The sequence below is a fragment of the Heterocephalus glaber genome, unplaced genomic scaffold (assembly GCF_053883595.1).
Source record: "Heterocephalus glaber isolate CG9 unplaced genomic scaffold, H.glaber_assembly_v1.0 deba00000546, whole genome shotgun sequence".
In the NCBI taxonomy this organism is placed as follows: domain Eukaryota; kingdom Metazoa; phylum Chordata; class Mammalia; order Rodentia; family Bathyergidae; genus Heterocephalus; species Heterocephalus glaber.
Genome location: NW_028258147.1, coordinates 22,436,714 through 22,450,879, shown reverse-complemented (window position 1 = coordinate 22,450,879; position 14,166 = coordinate 22,436,714). Strand labels below are relative to the sequence as shown.

Genomic DNA, 14,166 nt, shown 5'->3' with positions numbered 1-14,166 from the left:
TCAATGAAATTTCCCTTCAAGGTCATCAACAACTTCTATATTGCCAAAGCCAGGACCTGACTCTGTCCATACTTTGCTTGACTTCTCAGCAACATCAGTTTACCACATCCTTAAAAACCTTTCTGCTGGTAGCTTTTCTGATATCACACACTCCTAGTTTTTCTCTTGATTGGGTAAACTTTGCTTCTAAGTGTTCTTTACCTCTTTTTCTTCTTTTGATTTTTAAATCATAAATACTTCATATCTAAGCTTTCTTTTTCAGAACCCCCTCCATATACATGCTATCTAGTCAGATGGCTTTAAATAGTACCTATACTTCTCTAATGAGTCAATATCTTTTTGGCTTCATGCTAATATTTACCTACCCTATTCTACTGCAACCACGTTGTCTCCCTTGCTGATCTTCAACATGCTCAGCATACTTCTACCCTAGGTCCTTTGAACTCACTGTTCTCCCTGTCTGTGAAACTTCTACTAGCAGAGTCAGGCACAGATAATGCCTTCATTTCCTTCATCCCTTTACTCAAATGTCACCCTCTCAGAGAGGCCAACCCTGTTTTATATAAAACAACATTCACTGCAAATCCAGGCCCTCCTATTTTCCTTGCAATCTTTTAGTTTTCTGCATAGTATTAATCACCATCACATTGTGAGCTTTCTAAGGGCACATGGTAGTTACTCAAATACATTTTAAATACAAAGTTTATATATTAATAAATAACTCTTAAAACCAAGATGTGTAGAAGTTAAAATGATGGGTTCTGGAGTCTGACCATGTGGCTTAGTTCCCAGCTCCCGATTTATTGGTTGTTAGACTCAGTCATTTACTCTCTGTGTGTCTAAGTTTCCTCTTTAATGAGATAATAATAGTAATAGTACTTCATAAGTAATTTGGGGGGTAAATGATTTAATAGATGAAGAGAATTATATGTAGTAATTCTTAGATGTTTTTATTCTCATCGTTACACTATTTAGCCACTTAGTTGATATATGACATATCATATTGGCATCTCAGTATATTCAAAAATATTTAGTGTAACCAAAACAGCACCATTGATTCTCTAATGTTCAGTAAGTGGCACCACCTGCTGCTTACAAAATTAGAGGGATCATCTCTGATTTCTCTTTCCCTCCCCCATCACATCCAATCCATCAGCAACTTTGTGATGATTTTACCTTCGATATATTCATGTTTCTGCAATTCCGTTACCATCACCCTGATGCATTACACCATGACCTGTTTTTTTAAACTCTAATGCATACCATTAAATTAGTCTTTTTTCCCCATCTTGCTCCCTTCCTATTCATGGTCACACAGAAGCCATAGGGATTTTTCAAGGTGACTTCCCTGATCACATCCTTCAGTGACTTTCCATCACCTGTGGTACAAAATTCACACTCTATACCACATCTATAAGGCCTTGGATGATCTCAAATCTATCTACTTCTCCTCTATTATCATTCACAGTTTCATTTTTGTATATGATATTTAAGCCAGACCAACTGCTGTTTTTCTTCCTTGAAAGTGTTTTCCAAGGTTTTACCAACTCAGAGCTTCTGCACTGATTATTTCTGCTCCCTGGAATGTTGTTCCTACAGGTCTTTGACTATCTGATTCATTCCCTAGGTCTGATCGCAAAGGTCCTCTGTCAAAGAAACCTCACACAACACTCTTGCTACAATTTGGGGACTATCTTTGTACAGTTACAATATTCTGGCTTGAATAGTTTGAATCATTCAGTGAAATTGAATCATCTAGTGAAACAATTTATTCTGATCAGTGACTCTCAAGCCTTATCAATTTTCCCTGTATAACTTTTTATTTTAATAAACTATTAATATCTAGTTCAGGGGATTACTGTTGCAATTAGAGGTAGTATAAAGTATTGGCATATAATTCACATAATAAAAGTAGCAAGTATAGTTTTGACCTATAGAAAAGTTTTTAGGACGTGATAATTTGAAGAGAAATAACTAATTCCACAAGTAGGGCACTGCTGTAGGCCTTTCTTTTATCTTTCTTACCAACATAGCCATGGTTCTGTTCAGATATCCACCATGAGCCCATGAACCCAGGAACAGCCGGAACCCATGTTGCACAGGGGAGCTGACCTCTCACTCCTAGCAGACTTAGTTCTCATTTAAGTCAATGATCCCCAAATCTCTTGGTTCCCTGTGCCCTTAGTAGCCAACATAATTTTTTCAGGATGTCTCTAGATTAAAAGAAGTGCATAACAACTTCAATAACAACTGAAACGTGGGCTCAGACTGTACATGACCATTCTTATTACCTTGACCTCATTGATTGTTATGCAATACTTGATTTTTTTTAATCACAGAAACTTCTGAAATTCAGCATCTCAAAGGTGTGACATCTTTGAAAGAAATGCTGTGGAGCTAAGGTTGAAATTGTGAAATTCTTGGTGCTAACAGTTTCTTTAGTGTCCTAGGACTCTTAGGAACCTACTGTGAAACCGAAGATTGAATGCCCTTTCACACAGGTTTGGGAAACTATGTCTAATTGTAATTCTCTCCTGTTTGGCAATGATTGGCTTGTTCAAGAGCAGATATATGATCTAATTTTAGCAATTAGGGCAGGCAGAAGATTACAAAATGTAGATTTTATTACTATTTAAGTATGGGAAGGCTAATAGATCAAAGTCTGCCATTGAAAGGATGTTGGAAGGTAGTGGGGAGGAAAGGAAAGGGGATGAAATAAAGAATCAAGATGTATTATGTACATGTACCAACTCCACGCAAGGAATGGAACATTATGTGCTCCAAAAATGTATTTCTAATATAAAAAAGAAGAGAGCATGCCCCTTTGGGGGATCACATGGAGAAAGACCAGTGTTGGCCAAGAGATAGAGGGAACAAGGTGAAAGTGCTTCCATGGGAAGTAAAGGACAAGGCAGAGTGAATAAATTTAACACTGGCTAGTTTGGATAATTTTAATAGACTTCAGGAAATAGGGAGGACTATGTGGCTAGTTGTCTGATACCTGGCCCTTAGGTGATTAGGGCAGGTAGATAGAGGCCTAGAGGTGGGTGCTTGTATGTTTGGGCTGGGGATTAGTTGGTTTGCATATCAGAGGCACACTAGCAAGAGAATCCTTTACCATCTTCAGGAATTGGCAGCCTTGGGAGGTGAGGTATATCTCATGGTAAGCAAGGCCCTAAAATGTCAAAGCATCAGAAACACATAATGATAGGCATCTAATAGCTTTTCCTAGGAACTAAGATTGCTGTGAAAGTGCTCCCCTGCCTCTCCATTTAGAGATGGGAGGTTTGAAATTGATGCTACAATCTTGCTACAATCCTGAAGGAGAAACTGAGAGGGAGAAGTGTGTGGTCATAACAGAACTGTAAGACCACAGAAGAGAGTCATTAAGTTTCTGATGAACATTTGTACACTTTGGGCTTTCAGCATGTGAGCCTCATATGATCTCATTCTGTAAATTGCTGCTTGTTTGATATTGTTGTTTTTAGATTTCCTATTATTTTCAGCTATGTTATTCCAACATTTACAAAATCACAGTGTGAAAACCCACAGGATCCATTTGGAAGAAATCAATTTTCTATAGAATGGAGAGATTTTTCCAAATCTGTGTTTGATGATTGTCAGATGTGTTACAGAGGATCGCTAAAGTTTGTTCTTATACAATGAATGGCAAATGCAAGGCTCTTAGTTGCATTGATATTCAATAGATGACTCAGTTTGCTGACATAGCTGTAATATCTTTTTGAATATCATTATGAAATATATAATCATTGCTGGATAGATATGTAGCATTCTTATAATAACCTTACATTTTCAGTATTTCATTTCAGAGTAATGGAAATTCATGTGGAGATTTAAAAAAATAACATGCAGGCTTTTAGTGTAGGAAAACCCTGTTATTTTCTTGTGAAGAAGCTGAATCATAGTCATCTGTTCTGCTTACCCTATGTATGCGGAGTCCATAACAGTAGTGCCCCACCCAGATGTGGCAAGTACACTAATTCTACTAACATACATAGGTAGCTCATCTAATGTGTGTTTAAGTTTACATATTCATATGTTGCATTTGTATGAATTTGTAATATAAGAACATGTGTATACTTATTTTTAGCATAGAATACTTCATATATGAAATAGAATCTTGGTTTTATAAATATGAGAGGTTTGTTTTCTTAACAACTAATTTATAAATTTGTAATGGTTTATATCAAGATGTCCCCCTAAAGCTTTATGTGGGCATAGGCAAGACCTTTGGAGGGTGATTGGATTATGTGGCCAAGTAGTTGACCTGCTGTTAGGAGATGGGGCCTGGTCTAAAGAGGAGGGTCATTGTGGGGGTGACCTGTAAGGTTCTATCTCCCTTCCTGGATCCTCCTTTCACTCTCTGCTTTCTGGACCCCATGACCTGAGCAGCTGTTCCTCCACTATGGCCTCTCTACCATGGACTTAAACTTCTACAAACTGTGAAACAAAATAAACCTTTCTTCCTTTAATTTGCAGGTGTTAGGTATTATGTTTCAGACATGAGGAAAGTAACTAAGACAAAGTTGTAATAAGTTGATGCATTCATAAGGTTTGAAACAAATCAAATAATAGAAAAAGTGATTATAACAGAAACCAATGTTTTCCTTGACTGGGTATAAAATTTTACTCTCCAGAGTCAATAGCTTTTAGCTTTTTTCCTGTGATTTCCATCTGGTTTTGAAATATAAAATATTTTTACTGATGTTTGTTTGCTCATTAGTTTTGGTTGTTATACTGACTACTCTTATAATTTGCATATTTAGTTCCTTTGTACTTGCACCCCAGTTTGATTATCATTTTTAATTTTTAAATTTTTGTAAGTGAACAAAATTGTATATATTTGGAATGTGCAACACAATGTTTTGAAATATTTATGCATTTTGGAATGGCTAAATCAAGTTAATTAACATCTGTATTACCTCACATATTTTGTGGAATAAGTTCATAAATTGTGCAACATAGTGATTATTGTTAATACAATATATTATGTACTCAGAAATTGCTGAGAGTAGATATTAAGTGTTCTCAACTCTTCTAACTGCAGTGCTGGCACTAATTTTAGGTAAATAGGTAACTTGTGTTTACATGATTATGATAATATAAATGCTGTTTGTTAAGAAATATAATATTGTTGCAGTAAATAAATTTCCTGCTTTTATTTACTTTGTTTCTTTCACGTATATAACTTATTTTTTAAGGCATATGTTCCATTATATGATTTACCATATCATCTATTTATCAAGTCTCATTTTCTCTACAAATTTGTCCCTGGAGATCTCTTTTTTCCTGTTTGAATTTGGATTCATTGCTATTGCTTTCTGACTGCTGTACTGCTGTAAACTGTGAGTTTTCTTCATCGTTTTGATTCAGTTACCATTTCCTGAGTTACACATGTTCTATTTTCTAAACTTGTTCTCTTGTTTTCCTACAGCACATTCTACAGTTGGTTTCCAGGAAAGGCTGAAAGACAGTTCTAATATATTAATCCTTTTTTATTCTGCTTTCAGGTTGAGCTTAGGATATCAGCTTGCAAAAATAAAAAAATCCACCAGAATTTTGAAGGCATTCTTTCATTTTCTACTAGCATCAGTATTGCTGAGATATCCAAGATCATTCTTATTCTCTGATGTTTTCTCTTCCAAGTCTTTCTAGACCTTAAGCTTTCTATTAATTTTCAACAGGTATTTAAAAATTTTATCCAGCTCTCTTCTTGATCTTATCCTTTTGCGTGATTCAAACTACTTTTGATATGCGGCTGATTTCTCTTTCCACAATTGATTGTTTTCAACCCCACATCCAGAGGAATTCTTTTTTTTTTTCTTAAATTCTTTCATTGGTACATTTTAGGTATACAATACTTCTACATTTATCATTAGGTGCTTGGACCTGTACATGATGTATCTTGGTTCTTATTTTTTCCCCATTCCCTGTGCTCCCTTCAACCCCTCCACCCTTCCCTATTTACAAATACTTTGTTTCCATTTTTTCCTTTTCTCATAATTTTTCCTTTTCTCATAATTTTCCCTTTCCCTTCTTTCTTTCTCCTTTTATACCTCGTCTTACCATGTTATCTCTCTATTCAAGGGTCCCATTCCCTTCCCATTTCAGAGTAGAAGACCCCAGGCCTCTTTGTCTCTTTTCACTCCTCCCTTTATTCTCTCCAGTCTTGTCACACTGGCTTATTTCCATTGCCACTTTCCAGTTCTTTACCAGGGTTCAACACTGTTCAGTCTTTGTATGTCTAGACCTTTGTTTTCCCATAGCATTTACAACTATCTACATGTTCTATATCTTATTTATTTCCAATCCTCACCCTGCTATAATGTAAATTCCTCATGGCCAAGGAGTTTTGTGTATTTTTTTCTTCCCTATTGTATATCCAATACCTAGAAGAGGGCTTGGCTTACAGTAGAAGTGCAGAAATATTTTGGATTAAGTGAATAAGCAGTTAAAGTTAAAAATTGCTAAACAAAGGAAGAGCAGGATGCACAAACACCAACACAATGCTGGAGGAACATTTAGCATTACTTAGTGCAATCCTGGGCCAGTAGTGTATATGGGGTTGTGTGGCGTCCATGGTGTTGTAACAAACATGCATTAGTTGAAACAACATTTATTCCTGAACATTCTGTAAAAATTATCATGAGAAATTTTGTATGAGGGTCATGGAATACATTTAGTAATTATAACCTCAATATCTGTTTAACCAAAAAAGATTTCCCCATATAATAATACTATTTTTTAAAAGTCAGCATTATCTAATAAAAGCAATTCATTGAAGGTCCACATATTTATGTTCTTTAATATATCAATGAGTTTGGATAATCTTCTAGAATAAATATTTGTCTACACTTCAGAATTTCTCCTATAAATTTGAGCTGTCTTGGCCAAGCTTTGTGAGGTAGTCTGATAGGAGGCCCAACATGGCTGTGGTCTCAAGTGAACAGTAATTCCCGTTTGTAATTGAAAGATCTATCCCTTCATGTACAGTTCAACCTTAGATAAGCCCTTATATTGATAGCATATAGACTGATTATCAAAATGAAACTACCTGTTTTCACTCCTTGACTTAATCACATAACATTATAAATTATTTAATTTTCTCATATAGTTATAGCTCTATGAGCCTCTCATCTTTTTTCATGATTTCTATTTAAGGAGTAGGCAAACTTCTCCCCTGAGAGTTATGTTCTTTAGGAATTTTATTACTATACCTGCTTTAATGTAATCAGTGCTTTTCTTCCTATTACTGTTGTAATAAAGTACCAAATACTTAGCAGTGCAAAAAACAAACCAGCGAAAGTGCATTATTTTACAGTTCTGGTGGTCAGAAATCAGACACTAGACTCAGTGGGAAAATCAAGGTATTGGCAGTATTGGATTCCTTTTGGAGGGTCTAGAAGAGAATCTATTTTCCTTCCTTTCTTACCATGGGTTGCAACTCTCATTTATCTTCAGTGTTAGCAAATGTATCAACTTTAAATATCTCTAGCTTGGAACTTCCAGCCTCTTTATTTCATTTACAATTAATCATATAACTACATTGAGCTCAGTCAGATAATCCAGAGTAATCTCCCTATCTTGAGCTCATCTGATGAGCAATTTTAATTCCATCTGCAACCTTAATTTCCCTTTGCCAGATAGCCTAATATATTCACAGTTCAAGCAAGATACAGTAATTGTGTGGTTCTTACACTATCTACAACATATAGAAGGGAGAGGAAACCAGTAATCTTAGTGACTTTTATCTGTGGACCATAAAGTTATGATGGTTTGTCTTTATCAGTTCTCTTAAGGACATTTCCTTGAATAACTAAAAATAAGGCATATTGCCAGCAAATGAGAAATTCAACCTTTGGAAGCTTTTCCTTATATACTGACTTTTTTCTCACTGTTTAGGATCAAAACCAGATCTTCAGGGATGGTAAGCATGTACTCTATAGTTAAGCCTGCACTCCAGCCCTATAGGCTGATACGTTGTAAAATTCCATACAATAGCTACAAAAGTAATATTTATCTGCTATGGTCACCAAAATATACATATAGTCCTGAAAAGGGCTTCAAATTAAGGACTTTAACAATATTTCATAATCACTTTCTGTTTTATGTATGATTCACTATTTCTTCATTTGCTCAGAGATAATGCGGTGCTGCTAATGGAAGAGAAAAATAAACACTGAGAATCCTAGGCAAATAAAAAGTATCCATTGGCTGAGTAGTACACCACTTTTATAAAAAAAAAAAACAACACATTTTCTTTATCCAGTCTCCAGTTGATGGGCATTTGGGCTGTTTCCAAGTTTTAGCTATCACAAACTGTGCTGCTATGAACATGGGTGCACATATATCACTGTGGTGTAATTCTTTTAATTCTTTGGGGAAGATCCCCAGCAGTGGAATAGCAGGGTCAAATGGGACTTCCAGTCCTAGTTCTTTGAGGTATCTCCATACTGATTTCCACAGTGGTTGCACCAGTCTACACTCCCACCAGCAGTGGAGAAGGGTTCCTCTTTCCTCACAGGCCCACCAGCATTGGTTATTGGTTGATTTCATGATAGCAGCCATTCTTTCTGGAGTGAGGTGGAATCTCAGCGTTGTTTTCATTTGCATCTCTAGAATGACCAGTGATGTTGAACATTTTTTCATGTATTTATTTGCTATTTCTACTTCCTTTTCTGAGAAATTCCTGTTCATTTCAGATGCCCATTTTTGGATTGGGTCTTTAAATTTGGGAGTTCTGATCTTTTTAAGTTTTTCATAGATTTGAGATAGTAGACCTCTGTCTGAGGAAAAGCAGGTGAAGATTTTTTCCCACATTGTGGGTTGTCTTTTCACACTGCTGGTGGTTTCTCTTGCTGTGCAGAAGATTTTTAATAAGAAGAGATCACACTTGTTGATTGTGCTAGTTCACAGGCAACTGAGGTTTTGTTCATAAAATCTTTTCCTACACCGATGTCTTCAAGGGTTCTACCTAACCTCTGTTCCAACTGGTTCAGACTTTCTATTTTAATATTTAGATCTTTAATCCATTTTGATTTTAGTTTAGTGCAATCTTTGGCAAGGTGAAAGCCAATTTTTCTAGCACCATTTATTAAAGAGGCTATCTTTCCTCCAGTGAGGGTGTTTGGCTTCTTTATCGAAGATGAGATGGCTGAGTGTGTCTGGTGTTGTTTCTGCATTTTCTAATCTGTTTCACTGGTCCTCAGGTCTGTTTCTTTGCCAGTACCATTTTATAAAATGGAGTACTACTCAGCCATAAAAAATGAGAAATTAGAGACATTTATAGCTAAGTGGATGCACATTGAGGCGATACTCTTAAGTGAAATAAATAGGACACACGTGTATAAATACCGAATAGTTTCTCTGGTGTGCGAAACTGAAAGTGTAAATAAGGACTAAATTATAATAGGTAATGTGAAATAGGAAGAAAAGGGGCAAAGGGGAAGGAAGTGGGAGGGCTAGGGGAAAGGATAGAAGGGAATGGGATTAATATGAGAAAATGAAAGAATAGGAACAAAATCTTTGTAAATAGAGAGGAATGGAGGGGTTGAAGAGAGGGCTGGGCAAGGGTGAAAAATTAAAACCAAGAGAGATTATGTAAAGGTGCAGATTTCCAATGATGAATGTCATTATATTGTCTACCTAAAATGTACCAATGATTAGAATGAATAATCGATAATGTAAAATAGAAAGAAAAGGTCCAAAGGGGTAGGGGTAGTGGGAGGGGCAGGGGAAAGGAAAGAAGGAAAAGAAAAAATACTGAGAAATGGGAAAAATGGAAATAAAGTCTTTGTAAATAGGGAAGGGTGGAGGGGGTGAAGGGAGGGCTAGGAATGGGGAAAAAATAAGAACCAAAATGCATTATGTAAAGGTACAGTTCCCAATGAGAAATGTAATTGTGTTTTATACCTAAAACGTACCAATAAAAGAATTTAACAACAACAACATAAAAGTATCCATTGGCACAGATCTCTAAGAAACATGACTTAGCTTTCTTTCAGCTTTGAATGGATGTACACTGACAGCAACCTTAATCAACAATGATTGATGTATAGTTAGAAATCCACGTTTATTGTGAATTCCAGGTTCTTTGTTATGTAGCTCTAATTTTCAAATATTGGCTACCAAAGACTTTCTACCAAGTTAAAGTGAAATAATTATTGTAAATATTTGATATGAACTGCAGAATTGTTTCATTAGAAAGTTGTTTCTCTTTTTAAACTAATTTACAGTATTAGCTTTCACTTTTGTTTCATAGGGTTTTTTTTTGAGACATTATGAGATTTCCTATCTATTTTAAGTTATTATATCTACTTACATAGACATCAAATTATTTGACAGTAGATGTATTTTTTCCCTAAGCTTAATCTCAATGATACTACATTAATTTTAGGATATTAGAAAAGAAAACTCCCCAAAACACTGAGTACTAAAACTTGACATACTTACTGAGAAAACTGTATTTATGAAGATAAGATATATTTTTAAAATACTTAACTCAGGTTTTAGCTGTTTTATGAAAATTATTTGGCCTACAGAATGTATGTTTTACTTTCAAATTTTACATTTCTCATGTATTCCTATGTTATTTCTCTTCTTCCTATTTCTCTCCAAATTTTCAGAGATGTTACTACTGTATATTACCTCTTACTTAACCATATGTGGTAAAATTATAGTTTTAGATGCTAATTTACTAATTATATTTTGATATTTCTTCTATTTAATTGTTTTGCTTATTTTAATAAATATCTATAATTACTATGCTGGATGTCTATTTTTTATTCTTGGTATTTGCATAGCTTCAATGCCTTCCTTTCCTGTGTATTTTTAGTGAAACTCTTCAAGTTTTCCCCAAAATATAACAGCACCAGTTTTTGCATTGTTTATTCTTCCATGATGCTTCCAGTGGTAACATAGATCTTGCATTGTATTTCTAGTTTTCTTTTAAATTTTTTTCTATTTTTACTGAGGTCTTTTAAAATCTTATCTAACTGTACTCTCTTAGGAATTTCTGCTCTTATAGTGCTCCTTCTTGGGTTATAGTAATGATGTCAAATGATATTCAAAGACTAATTCCCATTCTTATTGTGTGTTCTAGTGTTGAAACCTTGGAATCCCTTGAAGATGCTCTCTTTTACTCCTCTTTCCACATTTCTGGTGAGTATATCTGTTTTCTTTCCTAGTTTATTTATTCAGTTTTGAGCTCCTAGCATGTGCCAACATCATGATAGGTACTCAAGATGCAATAGTTAGTAAAAGTTCTGCTTTTTTGGGCCATTTAGTCCAAAAAGGGAAGGGCGTTATTCAAATCAGATTATTCAAATGATATTTAATAACTGTAAATTTGTATCAATGATCATAATTCAAAAATTGTATATAAACAGAATGTGAAAGCTCGTAATAGATCTTTGACCTACTACTCTAGTCTGATACTCTTTCTCAGATCCTGATTCTTGTCCCATCCCTGCTATATATTCTCATTGAGAGAATAATTTTAATAGCATCCATATTTCAGATCTGTATTTAGGCAAATCACATGCAGGACCCACAGAGTAAACTCTGTTTTTGAGCTCACTGTGTTTCCAAAAGTTTAATTCGTATATCTTCTGCTTCCTAGAACTTCTCCTGTATGTCTCACTGACAGTATAATTCAGTCTGATCATCTCTTTGGTACAAAAACTGTTTTCTTTTCCATATTCCTTTTTGGTTAAGGATGATGACACCTGCTCAAAGTCTAAGCCATAAATCTGGCATCATATTTAATTGTTTGCTTTTCCTTACCTTACTGCAACCAATTGCTCCCTCTGGTCAATGTTCATCACCTGGATTCTAAGAGAGAAAGTCAGTGCATACAATAAAGGCCAATCACAATCAACTTTCTGCCTGCTTCCATAGCCTCAAGTTGTATTGTTCCCCTAGTTTTGCTTTAGAAATTCTTGTAACGTTTCTAACCTCTTGTAGTTTCCCAAATGTAACTCTTATTTTTTTTCAAATATCTTAATGTATTTCCCTCTCCCACAACACATTTGACACCAGAAATATCACTGATAGTGCAATACTTAAGAAAGCCAATTATTGAGTAAAAAAACCTTGGGTTCAAGTTTCAGAATCATGATTTACTAACAAGTTTTCCTAGACATTTTAATTAATCATATGGCTCCTCAATGTTTAACTTGTAAAGTCAGGAAAATGATAATGTATACCTAATAGTGTTGGGGAGATTAAATAAAATAAGCATTGAGGATTTAATGCATTTAAATTATCACTGCTAGTGTTATTGCTACTATTATGTAGAATGTTTTATAGTGTTTTTGCCTGTATAGATGTTTTTCAATAATTACATGCCTGAGAAATTGATATATTTCATCTTGTACATTTTCAGGTGGATACATATATGTGTAATACTCAATTGCATTTATTTACTTACATTTTAAAAAATCTTTTTAACTACATTGATATAACCTTGAAGACAAAGAACATTTTATTTAAATTTTTGTCTATGTACCCAAGCACACTTACTGTGCTTAGGATCTACTAAAATTTTAATAAATATTTGTTCAAAGAATGAAACAGCGTAAAGAATAATACAATCTTTCTAAAATTAGTACGTACTGTGACCAATTCCAGGAGATTTTCTGAGACATTTGATATTTTAAGAACTCAGATTTTGAAAATCTTGAAGCCTGGAACTTCAGGTTTGTGGGCAGCTAGCCAGAATTTCTGTGCTGTCCTTGAAGGAAGATATACAAGTATGTATTTTATTCAAGGTGACATTGAAAGTAACATTGACTACTTTAAATAATGTAGAACTCCATTACTACATATAGACTGATAGGAAATTTTTAATTAACCTGAAATGAAGAGGGGTTTTTTTTGGGGGGGGGTGAAAAAGCAGATTTTAAAAAAATAATGAGATTTGATCAGTGACAGATGAATTCTGCTTCCTATCCTTGGTGTGACTACTGTCCATTTTTATAAGTTTATGGAATAGAAACTAGGGTTTCCTTTTTTGTTCAACATTATCATTACTTTGAGGCAGACATTTATAACATCCTTGTCAAATTTACAAATGACATAAAACTGGGAAGAATAGTGAATATTCAAAATATAAAAAGACCATAAACTTGACTAGATCAAATGTAGGCAGTCTACAATTTGGTAGGGTAACATGAAATTTTAACTATGTACACAAAACAAATGGTACAAACACATACATATTTGTATAATTTAGGGTATGTATACCCCTAAATTAATCTTAACTGTATTATTTACCTATGACCTATTTTTCTATTTATGAATTTTGATTCATTGAAAACTTAATTTTTGTCCAGGAAGTAATGACCCTGAGATGAATCAAGGTTGTCCTGGGAATTTAATGTATAGCATGGTGAGTATAACTAATAACAGGCATTGTTTATTTTAAATTTAATAAGAAAGCAAATTTAAGTGTTCTGTCTACCATTCCCCCAAGGTGGTAGTGGATGTAATTATTTTGATTATTGTATTTGGTACATAATGTGTACACATATTATGTTACCATATTGTACACTTTCAATATGACAATTTTATCTTTCAATTAATTTTTTTCCCAATACTGGGGATCGAACTCAGGACCTTGTGCTTGCAAGGCAGGCTTAGTGCCACTGAGCTAAATACCCAGCCCTTAATTAAATATTTTTAAGAGGTTATTTTAATCTGGCTGAAAATTAAAATGGATTCTTGGTTTGGCAAATTCACACTAGGATTATGAGAGATGGGTGCTACAGAATGGAGTGAGGTAGGATGATCTGAAAGATCTGTTTTCTTATAAAAAGAATAGCTACTTGAACAAATTGTTTTTGCATTCCCCTTTGCTAAGAAGGTTTGTGTTGAGTTAGAGGAATGGATAGAGGAAAGAGAGATTGATGGATGCAGTAATTCATTCATTTTCTCATCATCTAAGAGTTTATGATTTGCCAGAGGGTTAGAGACAAGAAGACATAGTATAGTATGTTTGCTGCCATCAAGAAATTTGTGCTGACATAACCAATCACAACAGATAGAAATATAAAAGGAGTAGATTTTGAATTTGATAGACAGGAAAAAATTGAACCAGTTCAACAACTAATATAACTAATGATTTGATATTAATAGAGACAAAAT

At 34.4% G+C, this 14,166-nt stretch overlaps 1 long non-coding RNA gene across 1 annotated transcript in view; it reads left to right on the top strand.

Moving 5' to 3' along the window:
- LOC147829646 (uncharacterized) overlaps positions 1-14,166 on the top strand; it is a 29,624-nt gene that overhangs the window by 4,977 nt on the left and 10,481 nt on the right. Inside the window, exons 2-3 of the long non-coding RNA XR_015448673.1 lie at positions 11,123-11,181; positions 13,356-13,411. This is a non-coding gene — a long non-coding RNA (uncharacterized LOC147829646). The remainder of the gene's footprint in view (positions 1-11,122; positions 11,182-13,355; positions 13,412-14,166) is intronic.